The sequence below is a fragment of the Acartia tonsa genome, chromosome 6 (genome assembly GCF_053477335.1).
Source record: "Acartia tonsa isolate MP-2025a chromosome 6, ASM5347733v1, whole genome shotgun sequence".
NCBI lineage: Eukaryota > Metazoa > Arthropoda > Copepoda > Calanoida > Acartiidae > Acartia > Acartia tonsa.
Window position 1 is genome coordinate 48227951 of NC_137265.1, and position 21575 is coordinate 48249525.

At 31.0% G+C, this 21575-nt stretch overlaps 1 protein-coding gene and 1 long non-coding RNA gene across 2 annotated transcripts in view; one reads left to right on the top strand and one right to left on the bottom strand.

The window, feature by feature from the left end:
* LOC145322850 (uncharacterized) overlaps positions 1-21575 on the bottom strand; it is a 249506-nt gene that overhangs the window by 181877 nt on the left and 46054 nt on the right. The window lies entirely within an intron of this gene.
* On the top strand, positions 6657-21450 carry LOC145322849 (uncharacterized). The gene is made up of 14 exons (XR_013880825.1): positions 6657-6786; positions 7283-7413; positions 8319-8403; positions 9053-9190; positions 10006-10191; positions 10397-10493; positions 10829-10958; positions 14979-15264; positions 16964-17033; positions 17550-17602; positions 18680-18753; positions 19501-19710; positions 20075-20212; positions 20693-21450. It is a non-coding gene; the product is annotated as an uncharacterized LOC145322849 (long non-coding RNA).

Genomic DNA, 21575 nt, shown 5'->3' on the forward strand with positions numbered 1-21575 from the left:
CTCTTTTCCAAGAATGTATTGGATGCTCTATGTTAACTCTATTGTGTATAAGGATGTATTGGATGCATTTATAAACTCTACTATAACTCTATATATAATATATATATATATATAAGTATGAATGTATTAGATAGATGTATAAACTCTACGTTAACTCTATTGTATATTAGGATGTCTGCACAAACTCTATGTTAACTCTATTGCGTATATGAATGGGATAGATGGATGTATAAACTCTATTATAACTCTGTTGTGTAAAAGATTGAATTGCTCTATGTTAACTCTATTATGTATAAGGGAGTATTGGATGCATGCATAAACTCTATGTTAACTCTATTGTATATTAGGATGTCTGCACAAACTCTATGTTAACTCTATTGCGTATATGAATGGGATAGATGGATGTATAAACTCTATTATAACTCTGTTGTGTAAAAGATTGGATTGCTCTATGTTAACTCTATTATGTATAAGGATGTATTGGATGCATGCATAAACTGTTGCACACTAAAAAAGGATTTCACAATTTCCAGTAACTTTCAAATGTACCCATATGTAAATCATCTTCTTAATTAATTAAAATACTAGCGGCTTTGCCCCTAGCCTCTATCCTAATCGACGTCACTATTTCAATGTTAGTTTTAAAAAGAAAAAAAGTTCTCGTGGAGGGGGTAATTTCATTTTTGGGGGGTTGTGGGTGTCCCACTCCACAAGAAAATAGTTATAAACTTTCCCGGGAACTATGAGAAGCTACACTGTAAAGGAGAACCCGATCGTTTCAGCGGTTAGCGAGATCCTGCAAACAGACAAACAGACAGACAGACATCGTTCTACTTTGTATTATCGATATGTAGATAGAACAAAGACCGACTCATAAAAACTGACACCCATTCGACAATGCAAGGACTTAATGTACAAGTCTTTTATAATTGTTAGTTTAGGATTGGTTGGTACATCTCAGGTGCTAAGGAACTGTAAAGAATTTTGATGGATCTGCTTGAGAGATACACAAATATATTTATTTTATTCCATTCTTAATTCTTACCATTTAGTCAAAACTGAGTGTATTTAGATTTTACAGATATTTCTACATTACATAAGAGTGGTCCAATTTTCTGTAAAGTGATATTGCTAGCATTTCAAGGTTTATTCAGTTAAGAAAATTTCTAACTGGTGATCTAAACTGCATAACATCTACAAAAAACATTGGTGTATGTGTAGGTTTCAAGAGAATCCTGTTAAACTTTGAATATAATGTTAACAACTTAGGAATAAATATTAGCATAATGTTATAATGTATTGCGTCGCTACTATAGGGTCTTCACTATAGTGGTGAGAGTTAGAGTTAAAGTATCCATGTGTTGACTTGAATTTCTCATTAACAAAACGTTCACTCCCCCCTGGTTGTATAAGAATGTTTATTATTAAGGGGTTTTAATAGCCAAAGGTCAGGTAAATAATTTCAACACAACCATTATCCCCATCTCCTCTGTGGAGAGCATATTTCATTAGGACACACTCCAAACTCATTGATAATAAGGAGTTAGCATGGGTCAACCTATTTCGTGACGACTTAGCTCCAAACATTTAGAATCTATGGATAATCAATCAATCAATAATATTCTAATATCAAATGAAGTCAAAATAGCACTTCAACGAGATACTATATGTTCACCATGATTTATTGAATTTGTATGTCAACAAATACTTTTAAGTTTAACATGGATGATATATGTAGGCTTTTACTATCAACATTATAGTTTCAAGTAACCTACATAACAAGCTAACCCACGGTTTAATCGTGCAATATTCGTTAAATATCATTGAGAGGTTATAGGTATTTGAGCTAACTTGTAAAAGAAAGAAAAAATCTAATTACTAAGAGACAATTAAAAACAATTAGATATTATGTTTTTTTTTCTCTATATTGAAAGTATTATTAGTATTAATTGATTATTTAATTAGTATCATGCATACTTTTCCCATAAAATAATAAGTTTCTGGTTCACTAATAGATGAAGTAAAATTACCATTACTAAGGATTTTAATTATGGCCCTAGCCTTATGACCTCTTAGTTTTAAACAGGGTTAAAAATAAAAGCTGTGTATTTTAGTTTAACTGAAATTCCAACCGGTAAGATCATAAATTGTAGCGGGGCCGTGCTGCTACTTAAAAACATTGGCTCCCATAAATAATCTTATGAATTCCAATGAATAAGAGTGGGGACTTTAAATTGATTATAGTATATCAGATTGGCAAATTTTCTTTTCTTATGATAATTTCACTGAGTGAAAAAAAAGATTCTTATATCATAGATATGATTACTTTTTTTTAAAGAAACATTTTATTTGATTTGAAGCAGGAAAGTTTTAAAAACGAAGCCACAACATTGCTAGACCGTCCATCCATTATGGGAATGTGGATTTACTTAGCTGCTAAAACTTTCAAAATCTTTCTTTAAACAATGAGCTTTGAGTAATTTTCTTCTTATAGTATATAAAAACTATTATGATCTATGAAATAAACTAATAGATTGGCAGATCTATCACATTATTAACATTTCTACATCTCTACTAAATAAGCTGCTCAAGGGGGGCAAAAGAAAACATAATAGGTGCCCGTACAAATCAGCAAATAATAAATCTACGTCTTCGGCGTTTTCTAGTGTCTGTTCCACGTCACACTAGAGAGATTACTGCGGCTATATCAGAAGTGTGACAAATATCAGAATGAATTAACGCTAGGCATTCTCCATATATTAAAGACTTTCTGATAAAGGTCCTTTAATCAAATGATTAATTTTAATCTGTAAATATATATAAATTAGCATAAATGATACTTTAAGTGTCTAGATCTTATCTTACTGAAAGATGAAATAAACTTTTTGTAAAAAATATATTTTTGTGTGAATGTTAAGACCCCGACATTGTTACTGCATATTGAATATATGCAAAACAATCTCCATGCATAAACTTGTCAAACCAAAAAATCTACAGGGTGCGTTGTCTTGGAAAATTTCTTATAAAACATAATTTTTCTTTTTAAAAAAATTAGATGTACATGTATATGGATTTAAAATATGCAATAATTTACTTGAAACACCCTGTATGATAATAAACATTAGTACTTACTAATATCATTACTTTATGAGGAATAATTTACTTGAAACACCCTGTATGATAATAAACCATAAGTACTTACTAATATCTTGACTAAAGGAGGAATAATTTACTTGAAACACCCTGTATGATAATAAACATGAGTACTTACTAATATCTTGACTCTATGAGGAATGATTTACTTGAAACACCCTGTATAATAATAATCTTTAGTACTTACTAATATCTTGACTCTATGAGGAATATTTACTTGAAACACCCTGTATGATACTAAACATAAGTACTTACTAATATCTTGACTCTGTGAGGAATAATTTACTTGAAACACCCTGTATGATATTAAACATAAGTACTTACTAATATCTTGACTCTGTGAGGAATAATTTACTTGAAACACCCTGTATGATAATAAACATGAGTACTTACTAATATCTTGACTCTGTGAGGAATAATTTACTTGAAACACCCTGTATGATATTAAACATGAGTACTTACTAATATCTTGACTCTATGAGGAATAATTTACTTGAAACACCCTGTATGATAATAAACATGAGTACTTACTAATATCTTGACTCTGTGAGGAATAATTTACTTGAAACACCCTGTATAATATTAAACATGAGTACTTACTAATTTCTTGACTCTGTGAGGAATAATTTACTTGAAACACCCTGTATGATAATAAACATGAGTACTTACTAATATCTTGACTCTGTGAGGAATAATTTACTTGAAACACCCTGTATGATAATAAACATAAGTATTTACTAATATCTTGACTCTGTGAGGAATAATTTACTTGAAACACCCTGTATGATAATAAACATAAGTATTTACTAATATCTTGACTCTGTGAGGAATAATTTACTTGAAACATCCTGTATGATAATAAACCATAGTACTTACTAATATCTTGACTCTGTGAGAAATAATTTACTGAGTCTACCACCTACTGATTCAAAAATGCAATATTTGAGCGTGAAATGATGACAAAATTCATGAAAGCCCGGCTAATAAGTGGTTATATGCTTGTGAAATTTGAAACAGCGTAAAGTGCCGCCAAAAAATGACGTCATACAATACAAGTGACCAATGAGAGGCAAGTATAAATTTTACCATTGGTCAATTACAATTCAAACTTGCCTATCATTGGTACATTGTATTGTATGACTTCATTTTTTTTGGGAGGCATGGGTCGCCTCCGGGTTCCAGGGACAAATGCAATCCTTTTTCACAGGACTACAATCTCTCACCAATGTCTCCTTTCCAGATCAACGACACATTAATCCCTGTTTTGACAAATATATTTAACCTTAGAATGGTGGTATTACTTTACACCGATCCTAAACCCAAATATACTTAAGGGATAGTCTTTTGCCTATAAGCCCTATTCCGAAAATGGTATTAAAATATTATCGATAACTTTATACTGTTATTTGTGCTAAGAATTTTTTTTTATTCCTAGGTAGCTAACTTTGCCGACACTTTTGGACTGGAAGTATCTGTTGTGATTACTAGAGCCATGCGAACATGACTACAACATTCCGTTCTGCTGCCTATATCCCCGTGAGGCGTGAAATTCTTTGTTAGGTACCTTTGTCAGGTAAGAAAATCACTAGGTTAGCTCCGAACCGATCTTCCAGAGTATTAACAAAGCAAAACTACCTTTAAGACGTGAACTTATTTAGAGTTCTAATCCGAAAATGTTAAATTGTCCGAATAGGTAACGATCTCCAACTTTCCTATACTTCAGAAGCTGGGGGAGGATACAGTTGTTAGTATCGGCCGTCAGATAGCGTGCTATCATCAACCGTTGGTAGCCGAGCCACCACTGTACCTTCCCTGTGTTATTCCTATTTAGCCCCGTAGTGACTTGCGACTTGCTGGTACCTAGTACCGCGCTATAGGAGTTCTCTTCAGAAGAAAATTTGGAGATAACTATCTGTCCGGATGCCTAAGCCTTTAGGCCCTAAGAAGGCCCTATCCTTAAATTTATCTCAATTGACCAAGATCAAAATGATATTCTATAATTTATTTAACAAAGTATTATGAATTTATCTAACAAAAACTTTTTATTTTTTAGGTGTGTTTTAAATGAAAAGTCCTAAGTTTTGAGCCGCCAAGACCCTCAAGAAAATTCCAAAGCAAGAGAAGGGAGTCTTCCCTTAATTTTTAGAATTTTAAAAAGAGTTTGTGTGATATAATAATTCCGTAAAACGACTGACTTTTTCTCTCTTCCAGGTTCACTTTTATAGGCCTGAGGCCTATGCAAAAAGGAGAGACAAAAAGGATGACTTTTATTTTTGTGTTGATTTTTATGTTTAATTAAAAATTGGCGACCTGATTTTTAAGATTTTGCATTTAATAGTGTGTGTATAATTCAACTAAATCACAATATTCATTTCATAAATTAGTAAGATCACATTTTATTTTATTTTACATCAAGAATACATTAAACTATTGGTTTCGAATTAGTTTTTTCTAATGATGTTTTTTCAATGTCCTCTTTAATTTTTACAGATTTTCATTCTTTTAATTTAGTTTTTTATCACGAAACCTCTAATTTTATGATTCTTGTATTGTTTTACTAATGTTAATTTATATTGACAATATTTGCTAATAATTTTTTAGCTGTACTATGACCATTCTATTAAAAGGGTTATGTTCTCTAATATTATCTTTTAGGGTCTTCGTTTTATAGATCTTATTTCCCCATTTTAATAAGTAGGTCTTTATACAAGCTTTTTTACTTAGAAGTTATATTAAATTGTTTTAAATTTGTCTAATTTTGATAATATTTTTATAATCTCTTACTTTCATTAGAATAAATACATAATTTAAGGTATGGGTTGGATTTTTCCCCAGTAAAGCTACTCTACAAGTTATTCATAGAATCGGTTTAGGGGAAAAGGACGAACCATGTACCCCCCTCAAAAAGAAAAGCTCGATTATAACACGTTCAAGAGGCTAAAAATGACTCGTGTTTCATACAGCCTTGTTTTTGAGGTGTTTTAAATCATAGAATATTATTTGTTTACTATTTTAATAATTTTTTTGTGTTTTTTGGCACAGACGAATTTTCTTTATATAATATTATGGCTTTAAGACATGATTTTAAGTTATTTTTCAATTAATATCTTTATATACTATGTTAAAAAGTAGAAGACCCTTTAAAACTTATACCAAAACATTAAGGTCGTCTTACCTACATTGGTAAGCGCACGGATGTAATGAATGCCGCGTTAATTTTGAACACTTTATTTATATGACGCATTAAATGGCGTCTAATTTTGTTATGGTAGCTAGACGCTGGAAATTTTTCATTAAAAAGGGAAGAATTAAGCTAAAAATTGCCTTTTTAGGCTCTATTCAGTGAAAAATATGATAAAAATATATAATTTTTTAAACGGCTAATTTCTTTTTGGTGATAAATATTAGTTTTCGCTCAAAATTTCGGTAAAAGTTTCATAAAAGCCTTCGTGATTATATTTATATATGTACATGTTATAATATGCATTTTATAAGTTAAAATTCAATTGTAACATATTGTTTAGATTATCATGTTGAACCAAGCTGATAAAATTGGGTGTACTCGGCTTTGGCTGGTAAAAATGTTGAAACAAAAAGGCGTTGATTAATGAAGAAATAAGTACACCATTACTGGTAAACTAAATTTTGTTTTGTTTCTTAAGGCTAAAATTTAATTTCTTTATGCGTTGACTATTTAGCAATTTAAACTATTATTACATAATTTGTCTTTATATTTTTTATCCCTTATTTATTAATCCATTTTTATCGGGAAGAGTTAAAGAATAGAAAGACATTACATTAAACAATTATCTTTATAAAAATTTGGTCATTTTGTCACTATTTTCCCAAAGTTCATATTTTTTTGTTTTTGTTTTTAGATTAATACAGATGTTAATTTGCATAATATTTAGTCTTCCTTTTGTAAATCCTTAATTAAATGTTCCATTAGACTAAATTTTACACGTATTTATAAAAGTATCTTTTTTAAGTTTTTATTTTTTCATAGAATTGCAATCATTCCTGAATTATGACCTGAGCACAATTATTTCAATGATTGAATTTTATGAGTTATTTTAAAATTAGAATTAGAATTTGGAAAAAAACCTAATATTTCTTTTTATTTTTTCAGGCGCTTTTTGCTGAAGTTAGGAGCGGTTTTTGTCTTGGGTCTCCTTGGTCGACCCCACAGTAGGCAACGCTTTTTGGCTGCCATTTTGTTCTTGGTTTGCCTCGTGGTCGCAGCTCTGGCGCTTAAATTTGGTGGGTACCAAATTTGTAATCTTTTTATTTATGACCTTTAAAACACTAGTTTTACTATATGGAACTAATGTCAAGTGGACAAATATGATAGCCTCGTCATATTCATCTCCTTTCTACTAGTTGTACATTATATAACATTATGTGTGTTGAAAAAAATATAAGGTCCACATCAACTTCTTGGGAAATTGTTTTAAAGAGCAGCTGGGTTGTTTTAGTTTATTTGTTATGGGCCAAATATTTTTCCAACAATTACTTTTGTTATTTTATTTTATTTCCATATCTAGCTAGTTATAGAGTAGTTTTATTTAAACTGTTATAGTTCTTTTTACGCGTTAGCAAAAGCTACATATTTTATTGATTTTATCCTATTTTATAAAGTAGTAAGCCTTTTTTGTCTGTAGCGAAAGATCTCGCTAACCGCTGAACCGATATGGTTCACCTTTACAATGAAGCTTCTTATGTGTCTATGGAAGGTTGTAAACTATTATGGGTGAAAAGACCTCACACATTAATTGCCCCTAGAGGCTTCTAAGGGCGTAACCGCTAGTAGGTATGTGAAGTATTTTACATTTATCTCATAGTCGGTTCTAATTTTGTAAAAATTACTTAGATCCTTTCAGATATAAATAATAAACTCTTAAAAAGTCCTTTTATAAAAAAAAATAGCTAAAAACCCGACTATACAGTCAAAAAGACCCTAAAGTTAGTTGCTATTGCATAAATTTCAAGCAATATCATATTCCCAGTTTTGTTCTCACTTATTAGTTTCAATCTCTCGATGTCATGAGTCATCAGAAAGTTCCCAAAATAGGTATTAAATATTGAGAGATTGTCATAGAGTCTTAATTCTTTTATTATTAATACAAGTATAAGTTTCCCTGGTAGCCATACTGTTTTATATTTAGGAGGAATCCAGTCAAATCACCCCACGAAGACTGAGAGAAGGCTTCCCTAACAAGACTAAAGTTTAATAATTTAAAATATGTCAAGGTAAAGTCACGCAACCTATTTCTTCACCACAGAGCAAAAATTAAGTGTCGGAAATAATGTTAATTACTTACAAAACTTAAATTTATACTAAAATGTAATTGTTTAATGCAAAAGCCATTTTTATTTTCAAATTCATTTTTAGCAAAGAATATTTAATTTTGTAGAAAATAAAAATGAGAAAAATATTATCCAATCTATATATGTGATTAACCTATGACGCGCAAAAGGTTCAAATCTCTATATTCGTTGTATCAGTCTAACGTCGCCCGTCGGCCATCTTACTAGAGGCAAGGGAAAACAGTTTACATAAAAACTTAAAGAAAATTGTTATTTTTTAGTACAGAATACGCATTTAAATCAATTCAAAACATTTATAAAAACAATTTGGAATTTGGAATCAAAGTTATAGTGTAGATTGCGGCCTATCCAAATATCACCTAATTATGTAAGTAAGTTTTTCATTCTTTGACTAATGATCCATTGGATTGTTTTAATGAAATGTACTATTCTGAAAAGCCCTAAATCGAAAAAAGACTTTAAAAAGGAATTAACAAAGCAATGCAAACTTTAGTATTTTATTTATGTATTATACTTTATTGTTTTATTTGTAGTTCATTTATAACAACCTAATTTTGTTATTTTATTTTAGGTTGTTTAGAACCGCTGTATTCCACCTGAATAAACGAGTATTAATAGCTTCCCTGACTGCTCCACTGTCAGCTGTTCATTCTGGGACACTTGCCGCACTGCTACATCTCCAACTAGTGGGTTGTGGTACACATACAAAGTAAGTATATCATTGTATGTAATGGGTAAATTATGAATGGGAAATATATATTATTTGAGTGTTTTTCACCTAAATTTTTCAGCTCTCTGTTGAGTTTCCTATCCCTATTTCCCTGATAGTTGAAAAAGAGAAAGTTTTTTAATATTCTTTACAGGGGGAGAAAAAGGTTGATTGAAAATATTGAAACTTTTAAATGCCGTCTTCTTTTTTTGAATATTTTTGTTAGGAAGAGATAAAAATGGACCATTTCAAAATATTTGAAGTCTTTAGTAGTTTAGTTTTTAACAGTCATTCGTTGGTTTTTTGTCTCAAGTATGAGACTGATATGGTTCTCCATTTTCGGATCCTAGGAAATTGATGATTACTAGCTGTTTTTTCTGGTGTTATCCTATAATAAAAGAGTTAGAAACCTGAAATAAAATTATTAAATATTATTATTGTTCCAATTAAAGTAGTAGAGTGTGTATCTATCTTAGCTTTACATTTTTTAAAAACATGGATATCTTGATTTAATTTAGGAGGTGGTGTGGTAGTGTTGTGGTCCAAAAAGCTGTTTTTTCTTCCAATAATTTTTAAAGATTATTGAGCAAAGAATAAAACGTTTTTTAGATTTGTGCACTGCACACCGACGACAATGTGATTAGACACCTTGCCAAGTTTTTTACATCATAAGAGCAACATCCTCTTTCACTTTTAAATTATAGCTTTTTTAATGATACAATAGATATATGGAGTATTAGACCGATACTTAAAAGATTGATTTTTCTAAAATTGTATAGCTATTTTAATATTTTTTAATTGTTCTTATTTTTCAGTTGTTTTGAGAATGAAGATGAGATTTTTTGGGGTTTGTTTGGGCCGCTATTTATCCGCCAAGACAACCTACATGGAGCAGAATGTTCCTGTCCTGGAACAAGGTTCCAAGAAGCGTGGTGTTTGCCGCTATTTGTGGGATGACGATGTAGGAGATCCTTTCTAATTTGGTTTTGTTATTTTATTTGGTAAGTTATAATTCTTTGATGAATTTTTAAGTATCGAACTCATATTTAATATTGGATAAGAGACTGTGTTTCTTCAAAACAACTAATAATTTTATCTTGTTGTTAATTTTAAAATAATGGTGTTTTAATTACAAAGTTTTTTGGTTTTTTACTATTGTCTTATTCATTATTGTCTCATTTTACAATTATTTTTTCTTTGTTTTAGATTATCATGTAGCTGTTTAGCTATTTGTTCTGCCGTTTTCTCACTTATTGGGCTTTGTTGTTGGTGTACAAAATTTACTTAAGATAGCAGTTATGAGGTAATGATATTATCATTTAGACTCAATTTAGATGGGTATTAATTTAAAATATTTTATTTATTCGTAATTTATGAGCTGTATAAGTTTTCATAGAATGATAAAAAAATTGGTTTATATTTATAATGGATTTTATGATGAGAAAAAAAAGTATTCTGAACAAGAGTAGAATAGTACAGATATTTAGATCCTAAGATTTTTAGATGTAATGTTTAAGTGTGAATTTCTTTTGGCTTATTTTCTGTGTGCTTTTCTTTTTTAAATGATCTTATTTACAGCTTATATTTTGTAGAATATTTTTTAGCTTGATTTAATATTTATTTTTTCTGTTTTTTCAGTCATATCTACTCGGCTCCCAGTTTTAATACAACAACTGTGGTTCCAACATTGCATTGCTGATCAAGTAACTGGTGAAAGACCGCCCTATATTTGATTGCAGGCGGAGTAGCCTGTACACTGATTTTCTAGGTAAGTGTTCCTTTTGCTTCTATTTTGGTCCTTTAGGGCCTATGGTGCTCCCATCCCTTTTTATAGGATTGTGAAGCTAAAAGAAGACCCCTTAATACTCCTTTAGTATTATTTTTTTGGGGGGTAAGATACATGCATGCTTATTCTTATTTTAGGTGAAGCAAAAAGATTAGACTTTGTTTAATGTAAGCAGAATATGTGACTGATATTTTTATAATTAGATAGTTATTTGCTTAGCAAAATAACTTCTCCCCCTTTGCAAAAAAAATTTGCTCAATTGGAGGGGTTTTAATATAAGTTAGAGATAAATTTGAGAGTGATTTTTATTAGTTGCTTTATTTTTCAGTTTATTTTGTTGGGAGTTGGGAGGGTGGTTTATATTTTAGAAACCTAGATTTATTTTGTTAATATCATTCTGTATAAAACATATAAGGCATTATTTTCTGTCTTTCTATAGAGTAATTGACATAAGAGACATTGGCCTTTTGACTTATAGATTTAAGACAAGAGTGAAAGAAAGTGATAAAGAGAAGGGTCGACAGAAAGAGAGAAATAATTAATATCGCTTTTTTGTTTTATACTGATAGCTTTGGTGTTTTGTTTTTATTAAGGAGTGTCGTGTAAGGTGAAAAATCAAGGTGTGTGTAAAAAAAATATTGATAAGTAAAGTTTTAGTTTATTTATGTTGATTTTATTTTTATGTTGTGTGAAATGTGCATGTGTCATCCAGTTTGTTTTATATTTTCTTAATTTAGAGTTTTTTGCAAGTTTTGTTTTAATAATTGTGTTTTATTTCAGCTGTTAGCTTTCTAGCTATCCAGGCTAGTGTATGTGTGTAACCGATTTGGTTAGAAGAAAAATAGGCAGCTGATTTCTGCTTTCTCATTGTACTTTTTTCTCAGCTAAGTGGGTAGATGTGTGTTTGTCGCTATTTAGTCTGGTAGAGTGTACTCTACAGCTAACTAGGCTGTGTGTGTATGTGTGCCTAGGTGGCACTGGTTGTGCGTGTAGTTTAGTGGCCTAGCAAAGTGTACTCTACAGCTAACTAGGCTGTGTGTGTGTGTGCCTATTATTAGATGTTGAATAATGTATTTTAGAGCTATATAGCCTGCGTGTGTGTTCCGCCTAGGTGGCTTGGGAAACAGTTGGGTTGTGGTGTGTAAAATTTCTGCTTTAAAACATATATGTGTAGTTTCCCATTTGTTTTTAAATGACCTTATATTTTTTTGTTCATTTTAAAAGTTTAAAATTTTATGGCTTAGCAATTGTAACTTTTTATGTATAAATTTACAAGAAAGAGGATTTATAAGTGAAGTAAATATTTTAAATGTAGCAAAACAAGAATGACAACATCTATAAATAGCGAAACACAAAAAGGTCATTGATGGTAATATTTACAAGTAGATTTGTAGTGTATTTATTAATTGATTTATTGGGTAAAATAAACACTAAAACTTGTTTTTATTTATATAATGTTGTCGGTCAAAGTAACTTACATAAAGGATGCTCATAACTATGGGAAGAATTATTTTGATCATGATATCTTAAAGAGTTTTAAGACTGGTCCAAAAATACCAAAAATATGGGGGAAAATGTAAAAATATAGAAATAGCCAAAAACCTGCAAAAAGGAAGTCTGATCGTCTTGTCTGTTTTCTTTAAACAACAGGAAATTTTATTTTGCAACTAAAAAAAAATCTGGAAATCGTACCATAAACACTGAGGATATGTAAAGAAATAAAAAAATTACAAAAATAGCTTAAAACCTATTCTATTACGCAAAAATTTTGATTGTTTTTATGCGCACGAAAACGAATTTTTCCAATAATTGTCTATTATTTTGCCAAAATTGACAGAAAAATTATTCGGCGTTTTTATCTTCCTATTTTAAAGAGAATAAGAAAAAAAATTTATTTTTAAGGCAAATCGATTTAAAAACTGCTTTCAAGAAATGTTAGAAAGTAATTTAAGATTAAGTTGTCCTAAATCTTAGAAATTGTTATTAATTTATCTTAGGCTTGCGTGTGTGTGTTTAAATATTGCAAATTGTACTTTCAAAATACGCATTATTTAAATTAAAACTAAAATAATTTTGATGAGGTCTGTTTTCTATCTTGACATGTGTCAACTTTTTTCAACACTATATTTATGCATTTACACAAAAATTTTATTTATATTATTTCGGAGCAAAGCATTTCCTTAATTTACTATCTATCAGTTTAATAATATTAGAACCCTCAGAAAAGTTTTTATCATATAAAGTTTTTCAAATTTTACTATAAAAATTCAATTTATTTTCCATAAACAACTAATTTCAAAAAATAAACTGCATTTAGAAATATTCTTTGTTTAGGCCAAAAATATAAAAAAAAAACTCGCCATTTTATCTACACATCCTAAGAAATACATGTTTCAAAGCATAAAGGCCCTATCCTTTACACAATGATACAACTATTGGCTGCGCCCCTATAAGAATATTCTTAGGGAAAGGCTTAAACTCATATTTAGGTTCTTAAAACCTTTTACAATGCCATAGATGTTTAGTGCTGTAAAAAGTATGAACAATATTTTAATTAGCTTATAGAAGAACGAAAGGTTGTTAATAGTTAATCATTTTAGCTTGCCACACTGCTATCTCTTAACATCGACTACATTGATTAGGACACAAAGTTATCATTTCAGATGGGGTAATTGGACGTCTGTATTTTGGGGTATAAACGGTCAAATTCCTCTCAACCAATTGCATTAGTTCTCTGGATGGGAAATCTATGTGTTCAGCTGATAACATCAGCTTCCTTAAGGCTTTGGTTAGGACAGATTGGTATTGTCCCTCGGGATAGGTTTCATATTGCCCAATATAATTATTTTCCCCTTCAATTGGAGCTGTCCTTCCTGAAAAATTATCAGCCATTGTCAATCCTCTCAATTGTCCACCTGAGCGTGGCTGGGATAGGCGGGAATGCCCTGACAAATACAGGTGGTAGAACCACCCTGAGCGGTGACGCTGTATTTGCGGGACTTTACAGCCGCGGCTAATAACTTCTCGTCTTTAGGAAATGCACACTCTAATTGTTTATTCTAAAAATATTTAAAAATCATTAAAGATTCTGTTTATTCCTTTATCCCGGATTAATTTAGCCTTTTTTGATTAAGAATAGGAAAATTATTAATTAGTGATTGGGATGTATCAAAATTGTTTAAAAGTTTAGTTAAAAATGGAGAAATAAGCATTGGTTTTAGAGGTATCAGGTGGTAATTTATCATGTATGACTTATTAAAATTATTTTGTAATGGAAAAACTGTGGTTTACCTTAAAAATTGTAAAGCCTAAAAAAAAGATAAAATCTTTAAGTCTAAAGTGAAACTTAAATCAAACTTATACCAGATAGAGAGCCTAATCAGTTCAGTCTTATAAAGTTGTATAATTTGCAGTTGAAAATTCAAGATAATCAATTTAATGTATTTAAAAGTTTGTAAAAAGTTGAATTAAATGTATGTTTTGGAGCGATTTTTAACGCACATGTCTAAAAATCAACACATGTGTTCAGAACTAGGTCATAGACCTCAGAATTTATAAATTCATTTTCATAAAAATTATTAGCTAAAATTAGGCTTATTTTCAGGGATCTTAAGGGATAAGACAATGGACGATATTTTGTTGGAAGTTTATTAACTCATAATTAATGAAAATTGGATTTAATTATACAAGGATCTAAAGGGATAAGACAATGGATGATAAATTTGTTGGACTATTTTGCTACATAAACACATAATTTATGGAAATTGGATTTAGTTAGACTTTTCTTATGGAAATTTTTATTTCTTTTGGGATTAAGTTCATGCTTATTTAATAAGGTCTTGTAATTTTGGATGACACATTTCTGTTAGTAAGTTTTTTCCAATTATTATTTCAAAAGTACTGTGTCATTCTAATTTATTATTGTGTGGTGTTTTCTGATTATTACAAAAATTTAATAGCTTATTTATTTATTTGTTACTAATTCTTGTATTTTATTTTTAGGTATCATGCCTGTTCAATATCCTGTGGTTGGAGGATCGAGTTTTTGTTGAAGAAACAGTAGAACTGAAATTGGTTATTTGTGAAATTCCTCCCTTGGGACCTCCGCAGATTTTACCGGTTTTTGTCTGCAGATTTGTATCTTTTACCCTGCTGGCTGAAAGAAATGTATCTCCGAAGTTAAGGAACCTGTTTTGGCTTGGAGATGGGGAGTGGTGCTCGAGCTTAGCCAGCCACATATTTCCAAAAAGAGTGAAGGGCTTGAGGATACTAATGGAGGTATAGGCAGGTAGGAATTTATTGTTTTTTAAGCAAGAAAAATTTATCTCTAGGTTATATGTTTTCTGCAGTTTTGTGGGGAGTTATTTTATAATTTTGATTGTATGTTGCAGCTTGCTACATAACTAGATATGTCTGTACTTGATAAATACTAGAGAGCATATCTGCTCTAAAACTAGAATTGTCGTTGTAATTATTTTTTAATTTTCTGCTGAATTTGTTCATTTTATTAAGCACACATAATTGCCCTACTTTATAGTTATAATCATGTCTATTCTTGTTCAACTCTTTTTATTATTTTTTTTCTTGCCTTTTATAAATAAAGCATTAAAGTAATGTATATAGAGCAATAAATAGTATATGTAACAACCACCCCTTCTCAAAGACCTTTTACACGACTTTTGGTTGGGTCTTTGAAATAAGCTGATTCATTTAAAAATGTAAATACAGCCGGGTGCTGGCAAAAGAACCAAGAGCAAATTGCAAACTAATGTTAACACAAGGACGCCCAAGCTTTTTACTTAGCATGGGGGTAAAATGAGGATTTCTATATGTTCAAGGGGAGTAATGTAAGGTATTTAAAAAAAACTTGAGGGGTGTAAGGGACAAATACACAATTACCCCTTTACTTGGACATCTATGTTTCAGCTATAATGATTTCTGCATTTTGCCTAGTTAATTTCGTTTTTGCATAGTTTAAATACTGTTCATTTGTTAAAAATTATTTTGAAAATTATCTATTGATCTCTTGAAACTGACAATAACCCAATAATTGAAATAAGGACATAGTTAATTTGCCGATAACAACGTAGATACTGGCAAAAACCAAGTTTGGTAACATCTGCAACATATTAGTTCTACATTTGTCGCTAGATGTCACTAAAAACTTGATAATTTTGTTTTGCTACAAAGTATTTATATCATTTGGAAAAAATGTCTTATTAATCACAAATAACTAGGTTTAAAAATGCAGTATTGTAAATCGGAAAAGATGATTATGAATATAATGGCAGTTTTAGATACTTCACATACGTTTAGACAGAAATGACAATTTTTTACTAAAATTGTCCCTTTCTTTTTCAAAAAGCAGTAAAAAGCATTAAACAGCTATACTTAGAAAGCAAAATTTAATGGAATTATTTTTTGTCTGCAACGCTCTAGGTCTTTGCAATTGGAAATCAAATAATATGCTCTTTATACATTTATACTATAAATTTATTAATGAAACTCTGTGTCTCATTGTATAGTTCTAAGAATGGGATCTGGAGATTCTTAAAACGTTTGGATAATGGCTATTTTATACCTTATCTTTTTAGCTAGATAAACCCTAATATAATTTAAAACATTAATTATTTTATTTAGGGTTTTAATTAAACGGTTGCTCGATTTAATTGGCTTAGACTCCGGCTTTGTTTCATGCTTATTCATATCAATCCTGTTGGTTCCGCGTTCAGTCATGGCAATGAGTAATAATCTCTCATTTGACATACTAATGTATGCAATGATAAAAAATAATAAGCCAAATGAAGCAAGAGTACTACCAATCACCATACTTGTTAGTAGAACTAACATGATTGTCATGAATTTATTTTGAGAAGGAAAGTCTTCAAGATATTGGAGCCATGATAAAGCCTTTGTGTTTCTGGCCCCATTTTTCATGCACAATGCACTTTTAAAATCTGATTTTTCTTTAATTCTATTATTTTCAGATATGTCAGTGTTGTAGGAGGACTGAATAGTTTTGCAGTAGTCAATTATCTGCTCATCTAAATCCTCAGGGTAATTTTCTTTGCTTTCTATTTTACTGATGTTTATCTGTTCGTCTATTTCCTCTTTTTGCCCCAAACTATTTTCTAAATCGACTTTGTCTATTTGTACCTCTGGGCATAGCAATTGTTGAGACAAATTAACAGAAATTTTATTGCTAGATAATTTTTCAATTTTTTGACTTATTTTTTGATCCGTCGCGTAATTAGGGGATTTATCTAATTTTGTGTTAGACACATTTTCTTTTATATTGGTAATTATTGGCGGATTAATTTTATCTATTGGATTATTAACAACAGAGTTTTCTATTATTTTTAAATCATTGTCTATAGACGAACAGTTTAATGTTGAAGTATTAGATGTTTGACTTTCCATTAATATATTTTCTATTAGCTTATTAGTATTATTACTATTTACACTATTTTGGGTATTATTATTGACACTATTTTGGGTAGTCGAACATTCTAGTACTTCAACATTCTTAATTTTTATATTTTCATTTTGATAATCAATATCCGAATTTTTCAGGTTTATCTGAATGGACAAAGAAATGTTGATTTTGGGGCCAGATTGATTCTGAGGTGATTTTTTCCCTAGAATAGGGGTGCCGGGTATGTCCCAAGAATCCGTAACTTGTGGTATTTTTATCTGTAATTGTATGTTTTTGCTTTCTTGAGAAATACTCGGCTGCCCTACTAGTTTTTTTCCATTGTTGGCGGGAATTTGCACGCCGACAATGGATGGTATAATCTTGATACACCATAATTTAAGCAGCGTGGGCATTGGTCTTTGGAGGGATTGACATTAGGGAAAGTGAAACACTCCCCACTACCATGGGTGTCAGAATTACACAATAAACAAACTATACTGTTAGCTTTTTCTTTATTCTTTTTATACCACCATTCCATATTTGCTTTTTTAACTGCTTCATCTGGATGTTTTAAACAGTATCTAGAATAGTGAGGCTTTTGGCAATGCTCACAAGTTTTTTCCTTTTCTACTTGGTTTACATTTGCATTTTTTTGTCTGTCTAATTTTCTTTTTCTCTCAATGGCTGAGTTATAAAAGCTTCTGTTATTGCTAAACCAGCTTAAGATTGTCTCTTTAGTAATGTAAGGAACATTAGTGGATGTCAAAAATGCAGATTGCAATAATGGTGGTACCAAATAGGTACATATTTTCTCCCTAAGTTTAGCCATTTGATTTTCATGACTATTGCCTGTTTTTTGCAACATGGCTGCCAAATATATTATTATTCTATTTGGTTTGTCTTGGTCTTCTAAAGTGAATCTGTAAGTGTAGAATTGTTTTTCATAGTCTGACGGGTGGAGTAATTCTGCACCTATGGTAGTTAGGATCGATTTTACAAAATCCTGTGCACTGAGGGTATTTGGGTCTATTTCTAAAATATCTAATTTTTTTCTTGATTCTTCATTAAAATAGTGAATGAGAATATTGTTGTAGGAACTATGAGTAAAAGGGATCTCATATTCCTCCAAATATTTAAAAGTGCTAAAAAAAGTGTAATTGTTAGTTTTTTCTCCATATTGGGGTGGGATTTTACCCAATATTTTGACTTGTCTGTGAATACGTTCGTGTTGACAACTGCCCCACACTAAATTATTTGGTATGAGATTAATTATTTTTGCTGTATTTAGGTCAGTGATGGATGTGTTTTCATGAAGGAGAAGTTTAAGTTGCCACATTTGAGATTCAGATAAGATATTTCCAAGTAAGTTATTTTCTTGTCTTGTCTCTCTATTTCTGTTATCTCTATTGGTAGATGGAGTCCTTCTATCTAACTCCGTATCTGAAGAGCTAGAACTAGAGCTAGGACCACTACTGTTACCACGTCTATTCATTCTCCTTGGCATAGAGAAATTCTGTCTGTCTTTATGTCTGTCTTCTTTGTCACTATTGTCTCTTTTATTTTGTCTTTCTTTACTTGACTTAGTTTTGTCTTTATCGTGTTTATAACGATTTTCATGTCTATCATGATGTTGTTCATGGCGTCTTTGGTCCTCATTGCCATGTGGGTTAAGTGGATCATACATTCTGTCAGGCCTTTTTTTAGAATGTTTTTTACTTTTTTGTCTGTCAAAATCCTCACTATAATAGCTAGATTCTGACTCATAACCCGAAAAATCTGAAGTTGGTTTAACTACTTTTTTATTTTGGGGTTTATTTCCATTATTTTCTTGTTTTATTACTTGAATATTTGGCTCATGTTCATGTATGGGAGGAATGTCTTGTAAATGTATTTGAGGCCTATTTAATATGCGATTTTGTCGCCTATTGCCTAAGACAAGCATTGCTGTTGCTGAGTGAATCTCAGGCCTAACATGAGCACTAGGTATTTCCTCCAGTCTTAGATAATGATTTACTGCATTATTTAATCCAGGTTCATATTCTGGATTATAAGGTGGAGGATTTAATATTTCATCTTCTAATTGATCAATAATAATATCATCCATTTTAGGTTATTGCTGTACTACACATGGAATGAGGCCTAAATCAAAGATAAATGGAGCACCATTGTGCGTGGCCTATGCATTGCTGTACTACACATGGAATGAGGCCTAAATCAAAGATAAATGGAGCACCATTGTGCGTGGCCTATGCTCTGCTGCACTACACATGGAATGATTGTTTGTCAATGAAGAGCTGTGCTTTTATGGATGCTTTACTGGTAAGACTTATTTAGTGGCCTTGCCCTCTCCCTCCTAAAAGGAAAAAGTTTAATCTTACCTGGGTTTATCCGGTAACGGAACCAATTTTATGGGTCGCCTCCGGGTTCCAGGGACAAATGCAATCCTTTTTCACAGGACTACAATCTCTCACCAATGTCTCCTTTCCAGATCAACGACACATTAATCCCTGTTTTGACAAATATATTTAACCTTAGAATGGTGGTATTACTTTACACCGATCCTAAACCCAAATATACTTAAGGGATAGTCTTTTGCCTATAAGCCCTATTCCGAAAATGGTATTAAAATATTATCGATAACTTTATACTGTTATTTGTGCTAAGAATTTTTTTTTATTCCTAGGTAGCTAACTTTGCCGACACTTTTGGACTGGAAGTATCTGTTGTGATTACTAGAGCCATGCGAACATGACTACAACATTCCGTTCTGCTGCCTATATCCCCGTGAGGCGTGAAATTCTTTGTTAGGTACCTTTGTCAGGTAAGAAAATCACTAGGTTAGCTCCGAACCGATCTTCCAGAGTATTAACAAAGCAAAACTACCTTTAAGACGTGAACTTATTTAGAGTTCTAATCCGAAAATGTTAAATTGTCCGAATAGGTAACGATCTCCAACTTTCCTATACTTCAGAAGCTGGGGGAGGATACAGTTGTTAGTATCGGCCGTCAGATAGCGTGCTATCATCAACCGTTGGTAGCCGAGCCACCACTGTACCTTCCCTGTGTTATTCCTATTTAGCCCCGTAGTGACTTGCGACTTGCTGGTACCTAGTACCGCGCTATAGGAGTTCTCTTCAGAAGAAAATTTGGAGATAACTATCTGTCCGGATGCCTAAGCCTTTAGGCCCTAAGAAGGCCCTATCCTTAAATTTATCTCAATTGACCAAGATCAAAATGATATTCTATAATTTATTTAACAAAGTATTATGAATTTATCTAACAAAAACTTTTTATTTTTTAGGTGTGTTTTAAATGAAAAGTCCTAAGTTTTGAGCCGCCAAGACCCTCAAGAAAATTCCAAAGCAAGAGAAGGGAGTCTTCCCTTAATTTTTAGAATTTTAAAAAGAGTTTGTGTGATATAATAATTCCGTAAAACGACTGACTTTTTCTCTCTTCCAGGTTCACTTTTATAGGCCTGAGGCCTATGCAAAAAGGAGAGACAAAAAGGATGACTTTTATTTTTGTGTTGATTTTTATGTTTAATTAAAAATTGGCGACCTGATTTTTAAGATTTTGCATTTAATAGTGTGTGTATAATTCAACTAAATCACAATATTCATTTCATAAATTAGTAAGATCACATTTTATTTTATTTTACATCAAGAATACATTAAACTATTGGTTTCGAATTAGTTTTTTCTAATGATGTTTTTTCAATGTCCTCTTTAATTTTTACAGATTTTCATTCTTTTAATTTAGTTTTTTATCACGAAACCTCTAATTTTATGATTCTTGTATTGTTTTACTAATGTTAATTTATATTGACAATATTTGCTAATAATTTTTTAGCTGTACTATGACCATTCTATTAAAAGGGTTATGTTCTCTAATATTATCTTTTAGGGTCTTCGTTTTATAGATCTTATTTCCCCATTTTAATAAGTAGGTCTTTATACAAGCTTTTTTACTTAGAAGTTATATTAAATTGTTTTAAATTTGTCTAATTTTGATAATATTTTTATAATCTCTTACTTTCATTAGAATAAATACATAATTTAAGGTATGGGTTGGATTTTTCCCCAGTAAAGCTACTCTACAAGTTATTCATAGAATCGGTTTAGGGGAAAAGGACGAACCAGGCACTTTACGCTGTTTCGCCAAATGTCGAAGGGTTGCAATGTCTA